Here is a 21,009-nt window from a genome sequence, read left to right as displayed (position 1 = left end):
AGAGAGAGCTCTTTTCTTCCTAGGTAGGCACAACTATAACGTTTAGTACAACTCGAACCATCCTACACTCTGCTTGACTTAAAAAACGTGACTTGTGGTAGGGAGACCTAGCTCATAAGGAGTCTTTTTTTAATTCCACCAAAGTTGAATTTTAGGAAGCAGCTCTGGTGTTCAACTTTGAGTCACTTGCTCACTTCTGGTACTATTAACTGACAGCGCTCGTGAGGCACCCAGAGAACCTGAGAGATGTTAGCATCAAACCCTGGTAAAATGCTAGTTGCATAGGAAACGGCTGTAGTTGCTTTGTATAGCTGAATCCCTGATTAAGTCTACAGTATATTGTACATAGCTCGACTGAGAATAGCGCTCTATGCTGTTCAGTGAAGCAGACTTCTTCTAGATGTGTCTCTCCTTGTTTGGGGAGTTTCATCAACAAACTTTTGTTCTCTTACAGAATTGACCCAAGAGTAGATTCAGACTTAGTCTTAGGACAGACCAGTAAATGAGACAGAAAAAGGGGTTTGTATTGAGGTAGCCAGAAGTCCTTTTGAAGCAGGTTCTTACTATGTAACTTTGACTGGCTTAGAACTCTCTGTGTAGACCAGGCTGGCTTCAGACTTGTAGAGATCCTGTCTCTGCCTCCTGAGTGCAGGGAACACAGGCTTGTGCCGCCACTTCTGGCCGCTAGTCATCAGAACATATGTGATCATTATAGCTTTATAATGAAAAATACATTGATGAATAAAGATAGGCTATAAGTGACTTCATCAAGTTTTATTAGCCATTATTTTTTCTTTTTGCAGTGCTGGGAATTATACTCATAGCCTTCCAAATACTTGAGCTATATCCCATCCTTCTTTTCTTTCCTTTTTTACTGAAAAAATGTAACACCTAGTGTTTTGTTCCTTGTGAATTTCAGACGCCGTGTTTTGTTCATACTTATCTCCTTTCCCAACTCCTCCCAGATCTGCTTCCACCTCGCTACCAGCCCAACTTTGTGTTCTCTCTTGATCTCTGTTTTAAAGCTGACAAGTCCGTTATGTGGTGACCTGGGTGTGGTTCCTACTATGGAGTGTAAGCCTTACTTCAGAGGTCACAAATCAAAGAAAACTGACTCTACCTTTCCCAGTAGCTATCAAATGCCAATAGCTCCACAGTAGGGGCAGGGGGATGTCCCCATTTGTTGGAGATTTGTTTGGCCTGTGTTTGCACAGGTTTTGTGTTTGCTGCCCCAGTTGCTGTGAGTTATGTGCATATATCCTGTTGTATATAAACAAACAAAACAGCATCAAAAACCTAAACAAAAAGAAAATAAGAAAAGTAACCCCGCTCTTTCCTTGTAATAATACATTGCTCCTGGCCCTTAAATTATTTCTGTCCCGGTTCCACTAAGTTCTCTGATCCTCGAGGCAGAGAGGTTCAATATAGACGTCCCATTTGGGCTGAGCACTCTGAAGTTTCTTATTCTCTGTGCATTGACCGGTTTTAATTTTTCCATTAATCCCTCTCTTGTGTAAGAAGACTCTCTGGTGAGGGTTGAGGGATACACTGATTTCAGGTATAGCAATATGTTGTTAGGAGTCATTTTAATGCTATGTCCCTTAATGCAATAGTAATCGTAGGTTTTCTCCTAGGCTGTATGACATATCTTGCCACAGATTCTTGGCCTTGCTCTCAGTGCTGGGCTTTGTGGTGTTGTCCTTAAGTCCAATAAGAAAGTGGTTGGTTATCTTCAGAATGTGTGGCACTGTGGCACTGCTGGGCACATCTTCCCAGAGACGTTATTGCAGCTCCCAGGGTTCACAGCTGGGTGAGACTGGGGATTAATTTTCTTCAGAAGCAATGGATCATTCCAAGGATAGCAGTGTGCCTACCTAGCACCTTCCGGGACTGTGAAAACCAGACTGCTTTTTTCAATATGGTTTTGTTGTTCTTCTTTTTGTTAAGATTTTAATGAAACTATGTGCCATTGTCCTTTCCTCATTGTTTCCATGTTTCCTCATCCCTGCTTCCTCTCAAATTTGTGTCCTTTTTTATTTAATTATTATCAATATTGTCTAAGTTAGTGGTAGGATTGAAGTGATTGAATATCATGCACAGCCTGAATAGCTTGGGCAAGAAAGGATTTATTGAGATAGAAACTCAAAAAGCACCAGAACTTGGAGTCAGAAGCTGAGGCAGAGGGCACAGAGGTGCTGCTTACTGCCTGGCTCATGGGTAGCTTAGTCGGTTTGCCTGCCTGCCTGCCTGCCTGCCTTCTTTCCTTCCTTTCTTTCTTTTATTGGATATTATTTTATTTACATTTCAATGCTATCCCCTTTTCCAGTTTCCCATCCATAAACCTCCTATCCCATTCCTCCTTCCCCTTCTTCTGTGAGGGTGTTCCCCCACCCACCCATCCACTCATCCACCCACCCCTTTTCACCTTCCTGCCCTGGCATTCCCCTACACTGGGGCTTTGAGTCTTGGCATGATCAAAGGGTTCTCCTCCCACTGATGCCCAACGAGGCCATCCTCTGCTACATATGCATCTGGAACCATGGGTCTGTCCATGTATAGTCTTTGAATGGTGGTTTAGTCCCTCGGAGCTCTGGTTGGTTGGCATTGTTGTTCTGATGGGGTTGAAAACCCCTTCAGCCCCTTCAATCCTTTCTCTAACTCCTCCAGTGGGGACCCTGTTCTCTGTTCAATGGTTGGCTGAAAGTGTCCGCCTCTGTATTTGTCATGCTCTGCAGAGCCTCTCAGGAGACAGGCTCCTGTCAGCATGCACTTCTTGGCACCAGCAGTATTGTCTGGGTTTGGTGGCTGTATGTTTATAGGCTGGATCCCAGGTGGAGCAATCCCTGGATGGCCTTTCCTTCAGTCTCTGCTCCAAACTTTGCCTCCATATCCCCTCCTGTGAATATTTTTGTTTCCCCTTCTAAGAAGGACTGAAGATTCCACACTTTGGTCGTTCTTCTTGAGCTTCATGAGGTCTGTGGATTGTATCTTGGGTAATCTAAGATTTTGGGCTAATATCCACTTATCAGTGAGTGCATACCATGTGTGTTTTTTTGTGATTGGGTTACCTCATTCAGAATGATATTTTCTAGTTCCATCCATTTGCCTATGAATTTTATGAAGTCATTGTTTTTAATAGCTGAGTAGTACTCCATTGTGTAAATGTATACTCCACATTTTCTGTATCCATTCCTTTGTTGAGGGACATCTGGGTTCTTTCCAGCTTCTGGGTATCATAAATAAGGCTGCTATGAACATAGTGGAGCATATGTCCTCATTATATGTTGGAGCATCTTTGAGCATATGCCCAGGCAGGAGTGGTATAGCTGGGTCCTCAGGTAGTACTATGTCCAATTTTCTGAGGAACCTTCAGACTGATTTCCAGATTGGTTGCACCAGTTTGCAATCCCACCAACAATGGAGGAGTGTTCCTCTTTCTCCACATCCTCACCAGCATTTGCTGTCACCTGAGTTTTTGATCTTAGCCATTCTCACTGGTATGAGGTGGAATCTTAGGGTTGTTTTGATTTGCATTTCCCTGATGACTAAGGATGTTGAACATTAGGTGATTCTCAGCCATTTGATATTCCTCAGTTGAGAATTCTTTGTTTAGCTCTGTACCCCATTTTTAATAGGGTTATTTAATTCTCTGGAGTCTAACTTCTTGAGTTCTTTGTATAGTTTGGATATTAGCCCACTATCAGATGTAGGATTGGTAAAGATCTTTTCCCAATGTGTTGGTTGCCATTTTGTCCTAATGACAGTATCCTTTGCCTTACAGAAGCTTTGCAGTTTTATGAAGTCCACTTTGTCAATTCTTGATCTTAAAGCATAAGCCATTTGTGTTCTGTTCAAGAAATTTTCCCCAGTGCCTATGTGTTCGAGGTTTTCCCCCATATCTTTTCACAAATCCAGCCCTACAAAGGATAATAGATGGAAAACTCCAACACAAGGAGAGAAACTACACCCTAGAAAAAGCAAGAAAGTAATCTTCTTGCATCAAACCCAAAAATAGCCACACAAACATAATTCCACCTCTAACAACAAAAATAACAGGAAACAATAATCACTACTCCTTAATATTTCTTAATATCAATGGACTCAATTCCCCAATAAAAAGACATAGACTAACAGACTGGATATGTAAAGAGGACCCAGCATTTTGCTGCATACAGGAAACACACCTCAGTGACAAAGACAGAGACTACCTCAGAGTATAAGGTTAGGAAACAATTTTCCAAGCAAATGGTCCCAAGAAACAAGCTGGAGTAGCAATTCTAATATCAAATAAAATCGACTTTCAACCAAAAGTTATCAAAAAAGATAAGGAAGGATACTTCATATTCATCAAAGGAAAAATTCACCAAGATGAACTCTCAATCTTGAATATCTGTGCTCCAAATGCAAGGGCACCTACATTCCTTAGCCTGTTTTCCTATAGAAACCAGGACCCCACCCACAAAGGAGCTGGCTCTTTCCCTAAAAATCACTAATCAAGGAGGTGCCTACAAGCTTGCTTGCAGCCCAATATTATGAAAGCATTTTCTTCATTGAGGCTCTCTTCGCTCAGATGACTTTAGCTTGTGTTAAGATGACATAAAACTATCTAGCACAGACATATATGTAAATACAACCTGCTGAGTCTACTTAGTGTTACTTGTATGTGTGTTTCTAGGGCTGACCACTTGGAATTGGCTAACCAATTAGGGGACTCGTCCTTGAGGTATATGGGTTCTCCCTCTCTCTGCAGTCATTGATTGCTTTAGGTCTTCAAATAGGAGTGAGGCCCGAAAGAGTTTCCCCATTTAATTTGGGTTGTCATCTGGAGTTGGAATTGTTCAGGATTTGTTTACTAAACTCAAGGAGGGTGTGTGTTCAACAATAGGATCTTACCATCAACTTCTGGAGGGTAACCAAAAATCACTGATAATAACCTGTGAGGTGGGTCTTTAGGACCCTATTGGCCAACGACTCAAAAAGAATTAACCCATTCCTGTTCTTGGGTTTTTATTTGGTAGCCAGTGATTACAGGGTATGTGTACATACATATGTAAGTACATAAATACATACATACAAATATACATACACATATTTATTATCTTCTGTAATGTTTCTATGTGGCTTTTTCAAAAGGAATTTGCTTTTACTTCTTACTCCCCATATTTTGTCATCTTCTCTTCCCTCCTGTCCCCTACCCGCCATGATGCCTTCTATTCCATTTTTCTCTCTTCTTCCTAACATTATATTCTATCCTCCTTTGCTTGGAAGCCTTCCTGCTCCCACTTAGCCCTTAGCTAGTTTCCTAACCTGAGTGATCATTCCAAATGAAACACATTTATCTAAAGCTTAAAAGCTAATATTCTAGATTTGAGAGAAAGCATAGCACATTCTTTCTTTCTTCATCTGAGTTTTCTCACTAAAGACAATGGCTTCCAGTTCAGACTATTAGCCTGCAAATTTCATTTCCCCCAAGTGAGTAACACATTTCATTATCCATTTATCAATCTGTGATGGCTATTCCTGGTTGTCAACTTGACTACATCTGGAACGAACTACAGTCCAGAATTGGAGGGTACACCTGTGACCCAGATCTTGAAACTAGAAGACACAGGCTTCTGACTCACATCTTTACGTGGAGATCTTGAGGCATAGTGGCTATGAAAAGCTTAAGCCCAGGCATGGTAGTACATGCCTTTATTCCTAGAAGACTGAGGCAAGCAGATCTCTAAATTCAAGGTCATCCTGGGACAAGGCAAGTTCCAGATCCAGGCATGGTGGTAGACACCTTTAATCTGGACCACGCCTTCTGCTGGAGGCCTATATAAGGATAACATTTAATTTGGGGTGTCTTACAGGTTCACAGGTTCAATACAGTATCATCAAGGCAGGAACATGGCAGCATCCAGGCAGGCATGGCGCAGGAGGAGCTGAGAGTTCTACATCTTCATCTGAAGGCTGCTAGCAGAAGACTGGCTTCCAGACTTAAAACCCATCCGTGCCCGTAGTAACATACAAGGCTATACCTACTCCAACAAGGCCTGACATCAAATAGTACCACGCCCTGAGCCAAGCGTACTCAAAGTACCGCACAGTCTGTGTTTTATATCATATATTTAGGCTGCTTCCTGTTCTCCCTTTTACCTTCTAAGAAAGATACTAACAGCCACAGGTACTGTGCTGACCTGAGCTGTCAGAATGTCTCCATTTCATTCTGTGATACAGTTGGGGATCCCATGACCATAACTCAGCCAAAGCCCTTGGAAACTTGCTGTCCTTTTCTTGGTTAGTGATGTCTTTACAAGTCAGACTTCATTCACCTTTCTCATCTGTTTATAATTTCTGAGGATCTAGAACCGAATGTTTTGACTGTCAGATCCTCTCTGCAAAGCAGATTTGATGAGATGGTGACTGATAGCAGGTAGAGTTCTCTCCCACTCACCATAGCAGGTACAAAGTTCACGTGTATGTCTGTCTGGGCTCCAACGCCCCAACCACTGGGCAACAGAGGTGCTGTGGCACCTTGGCAGAAGCTCTGCTGGAGGGCCCTACCTGGTGTCTTCATTACCTCAGTGCCATTGTAATGCTGCGTTTTGTTAAGTGTCTGTCGGTTCATCCGGAAAATCCCTCTGGTATCCTCATAGAATCTGACACTCTGACTCCGGGACTCACACAGTAGTGGGGCTGAGCAGTACTTCAAGGCTGTTACCTTATGGCCCGTTACATTAACCCAGCTGTCCAGTCTCATTTTGCCATGGGAGGTTCAGTGCCAAGTGTGTTGACTGTCTTGTGGACTCCCAGAATGCAGCAGATTTTAGAGAGCTTGCAGAGGGGCATCTGTTCTTACTGAGAGACTCTTAGACCAGGGAGACTTCATTGTCCCCTTGTGACCAAGTTTTCATACAGGATTAATTATGCTCAATAGCATTTCTCATCCATCACTTCCATTTCTGGTGCTGAATCAGTGTTGCAAGTGGGATTTGCAACCTGCAAAAGATGTTTCCCTATGTCTTCTTTATAATGCTTAAGAACTGGTTAAAAAAAAAAATCCCCTTCCCCTCCTCCTCTTCTCCTTCCCCTCCCTCTTCCCCCTCTTCCTTCCCTCCTCCCCCCTCCTCTTTCCCTCTTCTTCCCCTCCTCCTCCCTCCTCCCCCCTCCTCTTTCCCTCTTCTTTCCTCCTCCTCCCTCCTCCCCCCTCTTCCTCCAATAAGAATGCTGATAAGATGGCTTCCTTCTAATTTTGTCAAGTGCAGTGTGTCCAGAAGCAAAGCAGAACCATGTTTTTTCATGTGATTCCTGGCAGAAATGGTGCTACTTCATCTCAGGATAAAACTGTGAATTTTTAGGAAGCAACAAAATGTGATACTTAAGGCAAGCAAATGAGATGACGCATAGCCTGCCTGCCAGCGTCGCTTTGGTCCTGGTGGCTTGAGGACATTGCTAGTGATTTGTAAGAGCCCAGGCTCCTGACTACAGACAGAAGAACCCTCCCTCAGCTTGAAGGGATAGCTGAGTAGAGAGCCAAGGTGTGGTGGGGTGGGCACTGTTGCTTTCCCAGGGGAGTCTAATTGTCATGATTTTATTCATTCACAGGACACAAGCCAAGGATGTGCATGTGTGCGATTGAGGCAGATACACTGAGACACATGTGATATATCCGATATATCCATCACTCAGTACAAGGAATGCAGGGACTGGGGGCGGAGGGGTGGACCCTAGAGGCCGTGTCCAGAGGGAGACTGAGCTGGGAGACTTAAATCTCCCCACATCAGTACCCCACTCAGCTGAGGGGCCTCATCTACACTGGCGATCTTTAAAGTAAGCCAACTTCTTCCTGGGGTTTACATGCAGGAGCATGAGCTTTTCTCACACTGGAAACAGGCAGGCCGCATGGAGCTTAAGCAGAGTAGACTACTACATTTGGTAAGTTTACATAGTACACTTCTAAGACAGTGTTATGCAAATGGGTCATTGGGATAAAGCAAGAGAGGTGCACAATTTATTAGTGCTGAAAAACTTAGGAATTGTTTTATTACTTTTGGATGATTTTGAAAGTATTTCAAGGGGCTGGAGAGAGGGCCTGGCAGTTTAGAGTACTAACCGCTCTTCCAGAGGACCCTGGTTTGATTTCCAGTCTTTGCATGACCCTATTATACTCTGTAATTACAGTTCCAGGAGACCCAGTGCCCTCTTTTAGTCTCTGTGAGCACCAGCCACTTACATGGTGCACAGACATAAATGCAGGCAAAACAAACAAACAAACAAAAACAAATAAAATTGTAAAAGTAAAAGATAGATGAGAGTCACTGCTTTTTCTTTTATCCTAGAATGTCTTTGGCTAGAATGGCTCTGGTACTGATATTTCCTTCATATAAATATTACTTGTGTTGGTTTGAAAGAGCATGGTTCTCACATATTCAAATACTTGGTTTCCAGTTGGTGGAACTAGTTTGGAAGGATTAGGAGGTGTGGCCTTATTGGAGCAGATGTGTCACTGGGGGTGGGCTTTGAGGGTTCAAATGCCCACACCATCTCCAGTTTTTTCTTTGCCCCTTGTTTGTGTGGATCAGTTTTATTCTGTTTGGTTTTGTTAATTTTCAAGACAGAGTTTCTTTATGTAGCCCTGGCTTTCCTAGAACTTGCTCTGTAGACCAGGCTGACCTTGACCTCCAGAGTGCTGGGATTAAAGGCCTGTGCGGCCAGCCTCTGACACTTGTGTGAATCAAGAAGTAAGCTCTCAGATACTTCTCTAAGGCCATGATTGTCTACATCCATGTTCTTTACAAGGATGGTCCTGACTTCATGCTCTAAAAGTGTAAGCCCCAATTAAACACTTTCTTCTATAAATTGTCTGTGATCCTATCTCTTCAGATTTCATTTGAAAGGTAGCTAAAACATAACTTTATCAAAGATTCCTTCACTACCCTGGCCGGCCCGCCAGCCGGTCTCTCTCTCTCTCTCTCTCTCTCTCTCTCTCTCTCTCTCTCTCTCTCTCTCTCTCTGTATGTGTGTGTGTATTAATATATTGCATCAACTGCTCTTACTTGAAATCACTAAAGTTTTTTGCATCCTTTGCTTCCTCATGGTCTAGGCTTGTTCCTGATTTTAGAAATTGATTATAAGTGACATAAAGAATCGAAAGTGATTTTTACAAATTCAGCTCTTACAGAACAGTGTGTATAGATTGAACTTCCTTGTGTACGTGTTCCAGTATGTGAAAGGGCTCTTACATATTCCTTTATTCAGTAGATATTTATTGAACATTTACTGAATACCAGCCCTGTTCTGAGTGCTTGAAATATTATACAAATTAAGCAAATCTGTGTGTTCTTGCAACATACATCCCAATGGTAGCCATACGTCATTCCTAGTCCCCATGATGACTCTTCAGTATAGCTCCTGGCTCAACCGACTCTCGGGTGGGAAGAGAGTTGCCCCCCAGGATGATCCTGGCAGCAGGTGACGAGCGTGGTCGTGTTGAGCAAAAAGAACGTTGAAAGGACTCAGAAAACATCAGGCTTGTTACAGCGTGAGTTTAGTCAATAGGAGGCTTCCTGGAATGTATGAGTCCTCAATTGGCTCTTAGAGGAAATCATTATTTAAATTCAAGGGCAGAAATGTAATGTTCTTTTTCTTTGATTGTTGCAAATTCAACAGGATGACCCAGAGAAAGCCAGGTAAGGATAAAAATCAAGCGTTTGCTTGCTGACGTCAGCAGCACGCACTAAACTTCTGGAGTAGCAGAGGTGGAGCTGACTCCAGTCTGTTAGAATAAGGATCACTTACCCAGAGAAGAGAGCACAATGTTTTATTAGCAATATCTACATGGGGATGACAGGATCACCGCTGATTTTCATGCTCGTGTGTCACATGCGTTATTATAATTATGTTGATTGCATTAGTGCCCGGAGATGAATCTTTAGAAAACAGCTATTAGAATTGCTGAAGAGATTACTAATACATGGTGGCTTGATTGCTGGGAGACTTAGATAGGAGGAAGAAACAGAAAGTAGAGAAATTTAGGTTCAGATGTTGATCGTGTAGTTTGCAAATACAATTGTATAAAAAGCCTGTATTTGTTCATGCACCAGTTAGAAAACAGTTAACATTTGACTTACACCGAAGACCTTTATAAGACTTCTTTATTGAGATAGATTTTATATGCAATGTGTTGCTCATATTTAGCGTGTGAAAAAATTTGAAGCCAACACCATAATAATTAAGCCTGATCAAAAGCAGAGGCCCAGTTTTCTATGCTTTGAGTCCTAGCTGCTTGGAATGCTGAAACAGGGGCATGACTGGTACTTGGGAGTTAAACCAAGCAACATAACAAGACCAGGCAATGGGAGGAGACAAGACCACACTCATGTTTTGTTTGTATAAGTTTTCCATACTTTTGCCATTCCTACACAATGATATGTAATTTTTTAAATTTTCATTTCCTTTTATGTGTTTTGACTGTGTGTGTGTGTCTGTGCAGTGCCTTCAGAGGTGCGAAGAGGTTGGAAGATCTTTGGCACTGCAGTTACAGGTGGTCGTGAGCCATCTTGTGAGTTTAGAATTGAGCTTTGGTCCTCTGGAAGAGCAGTCAGGGCTCTCAACTGCTGAGCCATCTCTCCAGCCCCAGTACATATTTTTTATTGCTATGCATTAGATTGCTTTTCTTAGAAATTTTACACAAATGAAGTCATACAATATGTATTCTTTTTGTGAAGGAACCAGCCTGGCTTCAATCAAAGCATAATGGTGAATTATGTATGCTTTGTTCACTGACATAATTCTTTGAGATCTATTCATGTTTCAGGATATAGCCATAGTTTGTTGTTTAATGGCCAAGTAGAACTGTGCTTCCTATATAGAGATACCATAATTTACCTATTTCTGTGCTGGTAGAAATATCTGTTGTTTCTATTTGGGGGCTGTTGTGAACATCTGCAAGACAGTCTTTTATATGGTTTAAGGCTTTCATTTGTCTTCTGTAAGAATCTAGGGGTGGAATGGCTGGGTATTACTTTATCTGAAAAATTTAAGCAACACACCAACATTTTCAGAGTGCCTGTTGCATGATCCATCCCCACCTGTAAGCCTATTGAGATTTCAGTTTTCCCAAATTTTAAACAAGGGTCCTCTTGGCCAGGCTCTTCATCATCATCACCACCACCACCACCATCACCATCACCATCACCATCACCACCATCACCATCACCATCACCATCACCATCACCATCACCATCACCACCATCATCATCATCATTATCGAGTGTCTGAGGAGGTGGTGGTCCTGTGTGGGTATGTGCAAGTGAGTGCTGATGCCAGCTGAGGAACTTTTGGGCAGTTGTGAGGTATCTAAGGTGGCTGCTGGGAATCGAACACGGGTCTGCTGCAAGAGCAGTATGACTTAACCACTGAGCCATCTCTCCAGCCCTTGGCTAGTCTATCTAACTTTAATCCTTTATAGTGTAGAGTGCTACACTACTGTTGGGCTACCTCCCTCTTGACAGCAGATGATGCTGAGTCTTTTTGTGACCTCATTTGCTTTCCATGCCTCTCCTTTTTTGACCTTTGTACCTTGAAATATTTTGCTCCTTTTATGTGGATTTTATTTTCTTAAAGCCATTTCTAGAATTTTTTTTTGCATAACCTTTATAAAAATATTCTTACCAAATATTTGGTTTACAGTGTTTTTGTTTCTTAAGCTGTCCTCTGTGTTTTCATGCTTTTTATACTGCTTCCTGAGAGGGTAGACGTTTGGATTTTGTGGCCGCCCAAATTACCCCTTGTATCTGTTTGTAGGGATCATGCTCAGAAGGGTTTCATGGACGCTCAGAAGGGTTTCCTTTTATTTCCTCTAGAAATTTTGTAGTGTGGGATTTTCCTTTTATGTTCTTGATCCTTTTATTTTATACTTTGTTTGTTTGTTTAGTTAGTTGGTTGGTTAGTTGGTAAGTTTAGTTAGTTAGCGGGTTAGTTAGCAGGGGTATAGAGACAGGATCTCTCTCTATAGCTCTGACTGGTCTGGAAGTTGGTGGGCAGACCAGGCCAGTCTTAAAGTCATAGATGTGGGCCTGCCTCTGCAGTGCTGAGATTCAAGGCTGTACCATCACACATTTATGTTCTTACCGGGCTTTGGCATGACCTTTTGCTCCTTTTCTTTTAAGGCAAAGTTTAGTTTTAGTTGTTGTTCTACCATTTCTTGACAATGTTTCCTTCCTCCACTGACTGTGTTTGTATCTCTGTCTGGGCCAGATGTACCACGCAAGTGCATGGTTGGATTATCTGGTTTTCTACCAGAGTAAGATAGCACTGGGTTAGGGACTGGGAATCAAATGAGTCTTGAAATTGGATCTAAACCTTCTTGTCCATCTTCATGTATATGTTGGTGATTGGAAAACTTCTGCAGGAAAGTTCTACATGAATTTTTGAGGCCCTGTTTGCAGTGCTACAATGTAAGTTGGAATTTTGGGTAAGACTGCATTGAATATGTAAATATATAAATATAGATCTATTTAGGGACAATTTACATTTTAACAATATTCCCATGGTGCCCTGGGTCTCGCTAGGTGGTGCAGTGCTCCCCCAGGCTGTGCAAGGCTCTTGGTTCCACAACATATATTCCGCCCCCAATAAGGTGCATCTTGTGAGTCTTTAAAGGTATTGGTTTTTTCCTTTCAATTTTTTTTAATAGTGTGTGTGTGTGTCTGTGTGTGTGTCTGTGTGTGTGTGTGTGTGTGTGTGTTCGTTCATAGTCTCAAGAGTCTATTCTTTCCTTTTACTGTGTGGTCAGACTTAGTTTTCAATATTATGTATTTTTGATGCTACAATAAACACTGCTTTAGGATTTCGGTTCTGACTACAGATTATAAGTGGATAGAAATATATTTTTGGACATCATTCTTGTGATCTGTAATATTACAGATTGAATCAGATTGTCTGCATCGATCAGAGGTTAGAAACCTTCTTCTTCAAAGTCCTTTAGCAGATATTTTCGGCTTGTGGGTGGGATGGTCTGTGTGGTAGTGGCTTCTGTGCCTGGTGTAGGGAAAACAGTTGTGGTTATAAGCAAATGGGGGGTGGGGATGCTCCCTACTGCTGCAGGCTGCACAGGTAACTGCTATCTGGAAAACCCAGCAGTTTGCTCTAGCATCTCCCATCTCGCCGTCTTTCCTGTCCTCTCTGTGCTGTTCTGTCTGGGAGTTCTTGTTGTAATGTGTTGGGGTGAACAAAGGAAAGCAAATGTGTGTCTGTCATTTATAACTGCAGGGGTAGCGCTCTGCCTCAGAATGAAGCACTGGCCTCTCCGAGATGCCTCCCTTACCAGCAGATATGAATGCTAGTGTAGGCCTGTTGCAAGCCTTCTTTGGGTGAAGGAAGTTCTATTCTAGCTATGGTTTGACAAAAGATGGTATTTGTTGGATATTTCAGTACTGTGAGTCCCAAGCTTGAGTTATTTATGTTTGACCTCAAACTGACTAGCAATCTGTTGCAATCTTCTGGCTCCTTTTCATTCTCTGGTTCATTCTATCTTCAACTGTGTCTAGCTTGTCCTCCTGGTAAAATTGCCACCTGCCCCTCTTTCCGTTTTCTATACTCGGCTCTAAGTAGCCTCTCTATTCTCTATGTTCTCATGAGAGTTGGGCATCTCCTAGTCTGTCAGATCTTTCTCTGATTCGTCACTTTGTCTGCCACTCAATTAGACATCACTTTCAAACGTGGGTGCTTCCTTCTACAAGCTAGCTTTATCTTCATTGTTTGGGTTTAAAGGTATGTGCTAAGATCATACCTGTGTTCCGTCCAGCGGGTTTAAATGTATGTGCTAAGGTCATACCTGTGTTCCGTCCAGTGGGTTTAAAGGTATGTGCTAAGGGATGAGCCACACCAGAACTAGAAAGACACAGGCTCTTTTCAGTAAATAGCACTGTCTTGGGGTTCACGCTGTGATCAGATATCTTGCAATGGGTATTTACTTTTTCTTGCTTTTTCTTTTTAATCAGGAGTAGAATTTCTCAAATGTTTTTCCCATGGTCATAGAGTATTTACATAGTTTTTTTTTAGTACAATAATCAGATTGATAAGCTCCCTTCCCCTACTCCCAACCCCACACCCACCCCCGTGTATATGTGTGTGTGTGTGGGGTGTGTGTGTGTGTCCTTGTACCTTACTGAACACTGGCTTTCTTCCTGCCCCTTGAGTACCCTCTTCCTTAGATGTCAGATTTGGTGGGATGCCACTATAAACTGCTGAGCATGATGGTTCCTGGAATACAGTAAATGCCCGGGATTATAACCCGGTCTGTTCTGCCTTATCATCCTCCACCCCCTCCACCCCACTTCACCCCAATGCACCAATGCTGGGAACTGAATCCCATGTCAAATAACTTCTTGTCACAGTGAATAATATTCCATCCATAGATACTTCATCATAGATGAAGATATATGAAACTTCATTTACTTAGCACATTTGGGTTCTTTTTTCACACCCATGTTTAAAGGAAGCCTAAATGTATACTTCATGTTGTACTGTACAAACCGTGAGAGTCTTACTAGTCATTTTTGTGGAACTGTTCCGTGTATAACCCGATTTTAAGTGTGGAAGGTGGTTTAATATTCTTGCCTCTGCACTGTAAATGGTAATAGCACCCGCCTGTCCTTGTGGGACATCCAAGGCTAGTCCCATACATTGTCCCAATACCTCTGGGTGGAGTCCCAGGCATTGCCCCTCTGTCAAATCTGTAGCACCTAACACGTGCAGATGACAGTTGCTCTCCGCAGATAGTCCTGACGTGGAACTTGACCGGAAGTAAGCTTGCAATTTTCATTAGCGTAAAGGATCATTCACCTTAAAGTTAACCACCTTACTTCTTGTTGGTGCATAATCCAGTCCTGTTCTTGAGGTGGAAGAGCCACTTCCGGCCACTATCATGTTTATTTGACTAGAGAAAGAGGAGTTGTGCTGCCAGTGGCTGAGGAAGTAGTCACCAGGAGTTGCCTCTGATACAGAGCTGTGAACAGAGTGAATTGCAGAACCTTAGCAGAGTCTGGGCCTTTCTCTACCGAGAGGGTGGAGGGTTGTCTCCATTCCCTGCAGAGTGAGAGGAATACCACTGTTTGTAAGGGCGCAGACCTCACTTTTAGTGCAGCCCATTGATGGCGCATGTTTGGTTTCTCCTGTCCATTTCATCCTTGAGCATTGAGATTTCAGGCAACCCCCATGTAAAGACGATAGCACGGGCTCGCCCAGCTCTTACAGGCATCGTAATGTTGCTGTGACTAGAACAGCATTAGAGTTCTCCTTCATAGACACAGCACTCTCGACACCCTCTTGACCCGCGTACCTGAAACCCGCAATGCAGGTTTGTAACAGCGTATGCTGGGAATCTGGGAGAGCTGGGCCACCTTGACAGGAATGGTTGTTCCCCTCTGGCTCTTCATTGCTGGGTTGTAGCATGGTCGCACCGTGGCCACCTCTTCTCAATTTTAAAGAGAAGTTGGAAATTTGATTTTTTTCCCCCTCTGATTTATCCTGTTTTGAACTTTTCAACTAACCTCTAAACGTGGATATATATATATATATATATATATATATATATATCACATATATATATATATATATATATTATAGATCTTTCACCATCTTTAAAAAAGTTTTATTTTAATTTACATCTGAGTGTCCTACGGGGAGGCCAGAGAAGGGTGTCAGAATGCCTGGAACAGAATTTATGTGTGGTTGTGATGCGCCCTGCGGTGCTAGGAGCTGATCCCAGCTCCCCTTTGCAAGAACAGCAGTCACTCTGAGCCATAGCTCCAGTCCGAGAGCCTGCGTGCTCAGTAAGAGTGCGCGGTGCTTCACAGTATTGAGCACACTCATGCAATCGCACAACCAACCTTCAGTCAGATCTCTGGGCAAATCTAAAATTCCGTGCCCAACCAACAACTTATCCTTTCTCTCCCTTCAGCGACCGTGGCCTGACGTTATCTTTTGCTTTCATTAATTCAGTTACTGTGGCGATCCAGTAGTAGTGAGTTTATAGGACATTGGCCTTTCTGTGCTGGTCCCTGTCACTCTTGTCCTTCAGGCTCATTCAGATAGCATATGCTAGTCTATCGACCTCGAAATTGCAATTGGAATTTGCAGACCAGTCATTGTTGTTTTTAATCAATAGATCCTGCTTTGCTCAACAGCTAGCTTTTTGTTGTTTTTGTTTGCTTGTTTGTTTTGAGAAAGTCTCATGTTGCAGCCCCAGCTAGCCTGGAACTCACTGTGTAGACTAGGATGACCTAAAATTCACAGAAATCTGCCTGCCTCTGCCTCCCAAGTGCTGGGATTAAAGCCTTGCATAACCTTACGTATCTAGAGTTAGCAAACAATTTGAAGCATTATGTGATCCCGACAAAAGATGACTTCCCCTAACTGGATTTCTGCAATGGACTATGTGGATAATAAAATTAAACATGAGAATTATTTAACTCATTACTGAAGATTGTTAGAAATTATAGAGGATCAATTACTTTGCATAGTTACAGCAAAAGAGCTAAACTCTTTGTACTTGATATAATAGGAATTTATGGGGTTTGTGCTTTTGTGCTCCCCTCTCTCTCTCTCTCTCTCTCTCTCTCTCTCTCTCTCTCTCTCTCTCTCTCTCTGCCTGTGTGTAAGTGTGTGTAACCAAAAATTTTTGTTTTAAGAATTTTTATTATGAAAAATCAGAACTAATAGCCAGGCAGTAGTGGCGTATGCCTTAACCCCCACACTTGTGTACAAGGCCAACTTGGTCTACAGACCGAGTGCGTTCCAGGACAGCCAGGGCTACACAGAGAAAGACCCTGTCTAGACTTGAGAAGGAGAAGGAAAAGTAGAAAAGAAAAGCAGAGGTAAAAGAGAACAAGGCTAGGGGCAGTTTCTTCTTCCCTGTGAGCAAGTACCTCCTACTTCCGTTCCTCTTCCTTGACTCTGAAGCATTAATGGAAAGCCGAGCTTCCCTGCCTGCTTGGTCCTTCACCAGCCCTTCACGTTAATTGCCTCTCCGCCTGTGCCCTTTCTCTGGTAAACAGGTGCCCTTGGGACCGTGTTCTTAAAGATTACTTTGTGGATGCTGGCATGGCTGCTGACTCTGGGATTTATGTCCTGGTGTCCCTTTGAAGGTAACATTTAACTTCTGAGGAGATTTGCTAGGGTCCTGTGCAGCCTAAATTAAATGTAAATATAACAGGCCAGTGGGATATGCTATGACAGAGTACAAAGGTCCTTTTCCACCGTCTCATCTTCCTTTCTTCTTTAATTAGCCTCTTTGACCTGATAAAATTCCTCAGAACATGATCCTCTTAGTGCTATTTAGATCAAAACATTTTCTGAGTTTTGTTTGCTTCTTAGTTTGGGGAATTTCTTTTTTCTCTTTTCTTTAGATTTAGATACCATCATGGCCTGCCTGCTTTTGTGGGGCTGGATGGGTCATGTGGGGTGTTCCTATTTATACTAACCAGGTTTGAGGGAACAGAAACGACCCTCCATTTTAACATTGGGAATTCTCTTCAAGCGAAGTTTGAGGTCTAGCAGGTAGAAGCAAAGACTGTCCCGATGTGCTTTTGAGGTACCCAGAAACATGCTGCATGTTTTAGACTCCTGTTGGGATATTGTGTACAAGACACTTTAACAGGTACAAGCGTGTCTCTGCAGTCCTGACAGTACTGCTCGTGGAAAATGGCTCGGTGTGCACTAACCCGCACTCCAGGTGGAATAAGCAAAGCCCGCATGACCTGGAAGTGAGGGGTGACCTCAGAGTTAATGCTGCCCCTTCCGCCAGAGCCTCAAGTGACTTTGGAAGCAAGCCTCCCTGTGTCTTCGCTACGAAGTGTGTACTGCTTGCCCTCTGCAATCACAGTTAATGTGGCCATCACAAAAGCTCTTTCTGTCCACTGTAGAAAGAGAACACAAGTAGGCAATGTAGGAGAAATAAAGTCAGCCTGTATCCAGATGCTTGGTCATTCTTATTATATCTAGATTGATAACCTTCCTGGGTTTCTTCCTCTGTATGTAGATGGTCTGTTCAGATGTGTACATCTGTCTTAATGTAACTTGCTCTATACACTACTTTTGTAAAACAAACGTGAAAATTTTCTCTTGACACTTAATACAGCTGCCATCCCCACTTTGTGTGTGTGTGTGTGTGTGTGTGTGTGTGTGTGTGCGCGCGCGCGCGCGCGCGCGCGCGCGCGACCCCTCTCCCTCTCCTCCCCCTCTCCCCCCTCTCCCTCTCCCGCTCCCTCTCAATATACCAGTCAATTTTTGTCATCTTGGTACAAACTAGAATAACCTGGAAGGAGGGAACCTCAATCAGGAATTGTCTTCACTGAATCGGCCTGTGGCATTTTCTTGATTTATGATTGGCGGGGGTGGGGGTGGGGTGTCATAATGGAGCTACCTCTGGCTAAGTGATGCTCTGACTTCTTCCCTCAGTGGTCGCTATGACCTCTGTGTCAGATTGAGCCTTTGCTACGCCATGTCATGTTTTATCATACAAACCTAGAAGCAGACTTGGTTGCTAAACCTGGATCTAGGCTGATTTCCACCGGCACCTATAATCTTCCTGTTTCTACCCACAGCCCTAGAGGCATAGGCAAATACATAACCACACCTAGCTCTTATTTGGGTGCTGGGAATCTGAACTCAGGGCCTCATGATTACAAAACAAACACAGTTGCTTTCCTACTTGTCTCCATCACCCCAAGAATGTGTCTTAGGGAGAGTGGTATTGCCTAAGTGTCATCCTTGAGAAGGCGAAGATCTCAGACGTCCAGCTAACTTGATCAAACAAGCAAGAATACAAATGGCTATCACTGTTCTGTATACCCTTGCAAAACATCCTTGGCCATTAGTCTTTACTAGTTAGCAATGGCTTCTTTGGCTGCATATTATGAATGATGGCCAAGACAAGGGTAGAGCCTTGATAAAACTGTGGAATTTGTTTTTCAGCTAGAGCTGTCCTTCGTGTAACCCAGGCTGCAGCATCTCCTGACAGAAAACAGGGAACGAGAATGTCTTCCTGTTGCTCAGTTGTCACTGGAAAACATGCGTAAGCCTTTATTAAGTTACATATGTGCACACAATCCATGCGTTTATGTGCACATTGCTGGTGGATTTCTGTTGGCACCTTTGATGAGCATCCGGCTTGCCACCCTATCTCAGCAGTTCAGCTGGCCTTGGCTGTAGGTCTGTTTTCATGTTCTCCAGGGAGTCAGTACTCTGGCTGTGAGCGTGCTGGCTCATCTGTCTCTACACTGTCACTGCACTGGCTCTAAAGCCTTTGGAGCCATGTTGTTGGTTGGCAGTGAGGAGCCAGGAGATCTCTTCTGTCACAGGCATTTAATGATGATGAAACATTAGTGAAGCTCTTTGAGAGCATTTTTGACAAGTGGTCCCTCTGCTAAAGACCTTGGCTGCAGGTTAGAATACTATTAGGAAATCAGTCTGTTAAGCAAATAAATCTTTAGGTTGCTATCGAACTTGGGGCGAGGCTATGCCTATTTTTAATTTCCCAGCGGACTGGTGAAGCCATTACATGGCCTACTATTTTTATTTTTTATTTCTCTGGTCTTCATATTGTTAGTATTGTAGATTGGATGACAATTCTTTTTCCACAGTTATTTCAAGATTTCTGCAGATAGTTATTTATAAGAGATCTTTAAAAAAAAAAACTCATTCATTCTTCTGCCGTATAATTGTCTCTTTGCCTTGGCTGGATCTATTCAGTGAAGAAGAAAATTCAGAATTAGACGTGGAAGGAGGCCAAAAGCAGGGGCAGAAGATGGCAGTGGAAATATCCAAATCAGGACACTTGGAAAAGCGCATTGTGATTGTAAAGGAAGGGATCTTTAAAATAGATTTGTTCTGCCCCTACCCCTCCTTTTTTTCTTCTCCTTTTCTAAGAGAATTATCTACTTTTGCAGCCTTGTCTACGGCGGGGACCGCTCCGGTCTCTCGCGTGCTCCATTCTTGGTTCTGATCCCCTTGCCCTTCCTTGGCCTGTGTGGTGTCTAGAGCAGAGAGGAAGGGAGACTGACTGTCCACATCTCAGCATTAGGTCCCTGACTTTGAGCGTAAGTTTTCCCTGTCGTTTCTCCCTGTGGCCTTTTTTCCTCTGCTTTTCTTTGGTGACATCAGTCAGGTGCCTTTGTCATTTTGCATGGATTGGTTTGGGAACTTGACTGGGCACTGAGGGATGGGACGGAAGAAAGGACAGACTTAACAGACACACATACAGAAAAGCTGGGTGGAGACACACTGTGGTCATTCTTCTATTCCTGTGAAGAGATACCATGGCAAGGCAACTCTTGTGAGAGAAAGCATTTAACTGGGGTCTTGCTTACAGTTTCAGGGGTTTAGTCACATTGCCATCATGGTGGCAGCATGGCACTAGAGTGGCTGATGATAACTACATCCTAATCTGCAGGTTGGGCTTGGGGGAGCCTCAAAGCCTACCCCTAGTGACACACTTCCTCCAACAAGGTCACTCCTAGTCTAACAAGGCCACACCTCCTGGTCCTTCTCATAGTACCACTATCTGGTGATTAAACATTCAAATACATGAGCCTGTGGGGGGCCATTCTGATTTAAACAGCACAGGCAGGAACAGCCACAGTAGATTATCTAATCTCAGATTTGTACTCATCCCAGAGGAGCAAATGTATATTTGCACACACATTTCATTCTGGGCTTCCTCCTCTGAGCAACAGTGCTTCATGTAGCCCAGGTTGGCCCCAGACTCCTGTCCTCCTTCCATTCTCCAAGTACTTCAGTAAACCATTTACAGTCACACCTGGCTTCTCTCCCTTAATTTTTTAAGAAACATTCATTTATTTTGGGTACTTGTGCGCATAATATGTACTGCATATGTGCCACAGGATGTGTGGAAGCCAGAGGACAATCTGTGTGACTCTGTTCTCCTCACCATGTGGGTTCCAGGGATGGCAACAAATGTCTTTACCCACTGAGCCATCTCACCAGCCCTTTCCCGCCCCT

At 43.2% G+C, this 21,009-nt stretch overlaps 1 protein-coding gene and 1 non-coding gene across 51 annotated transcripts in view; one reads left to right on the top strand and one right to left on the bottom strand.

Moving 5' to 3' along the window:
• The window catches only part of Magi1 (membrane associated guanylate kinase, WW and PDZ domain containing 1), a 603,975-nt gene that overhangs the window by 387,400 nt on the left and 195,566 nt on the right, over positions 1–21,009 (top strand).
• On the bottom strand, positions 6,141–6,271 carry LOC134478806 (small nucleolar RNA SNORA44). The gene has a single exon (XR_015687333.1). It is a non-coding gene; the product is annotated as a small nucleolar RNA SNORA44 (small nucleolar RNA).

Source organism: Rattus norvegicus, chromosome 4, assembly GCF_021556685.1.
Source record: "Rattus norvegicus strain SHRSP/BbbUtx chromosome 4, alternate assembly SHRSP_T2T, whole genome shotgun sequence".
Classification (NCBI taxonomy): domain Eukaryota; kingdom Metazoa; phylum Chordata; class Mammalia; order Rodentia; family Muridae; genus Rattus; species Rattus norvegicus.
Note: the sequence above shows the minus strand (reverse complement) of the source record. Positions and strands in the feature narration are given on the sequence as shown.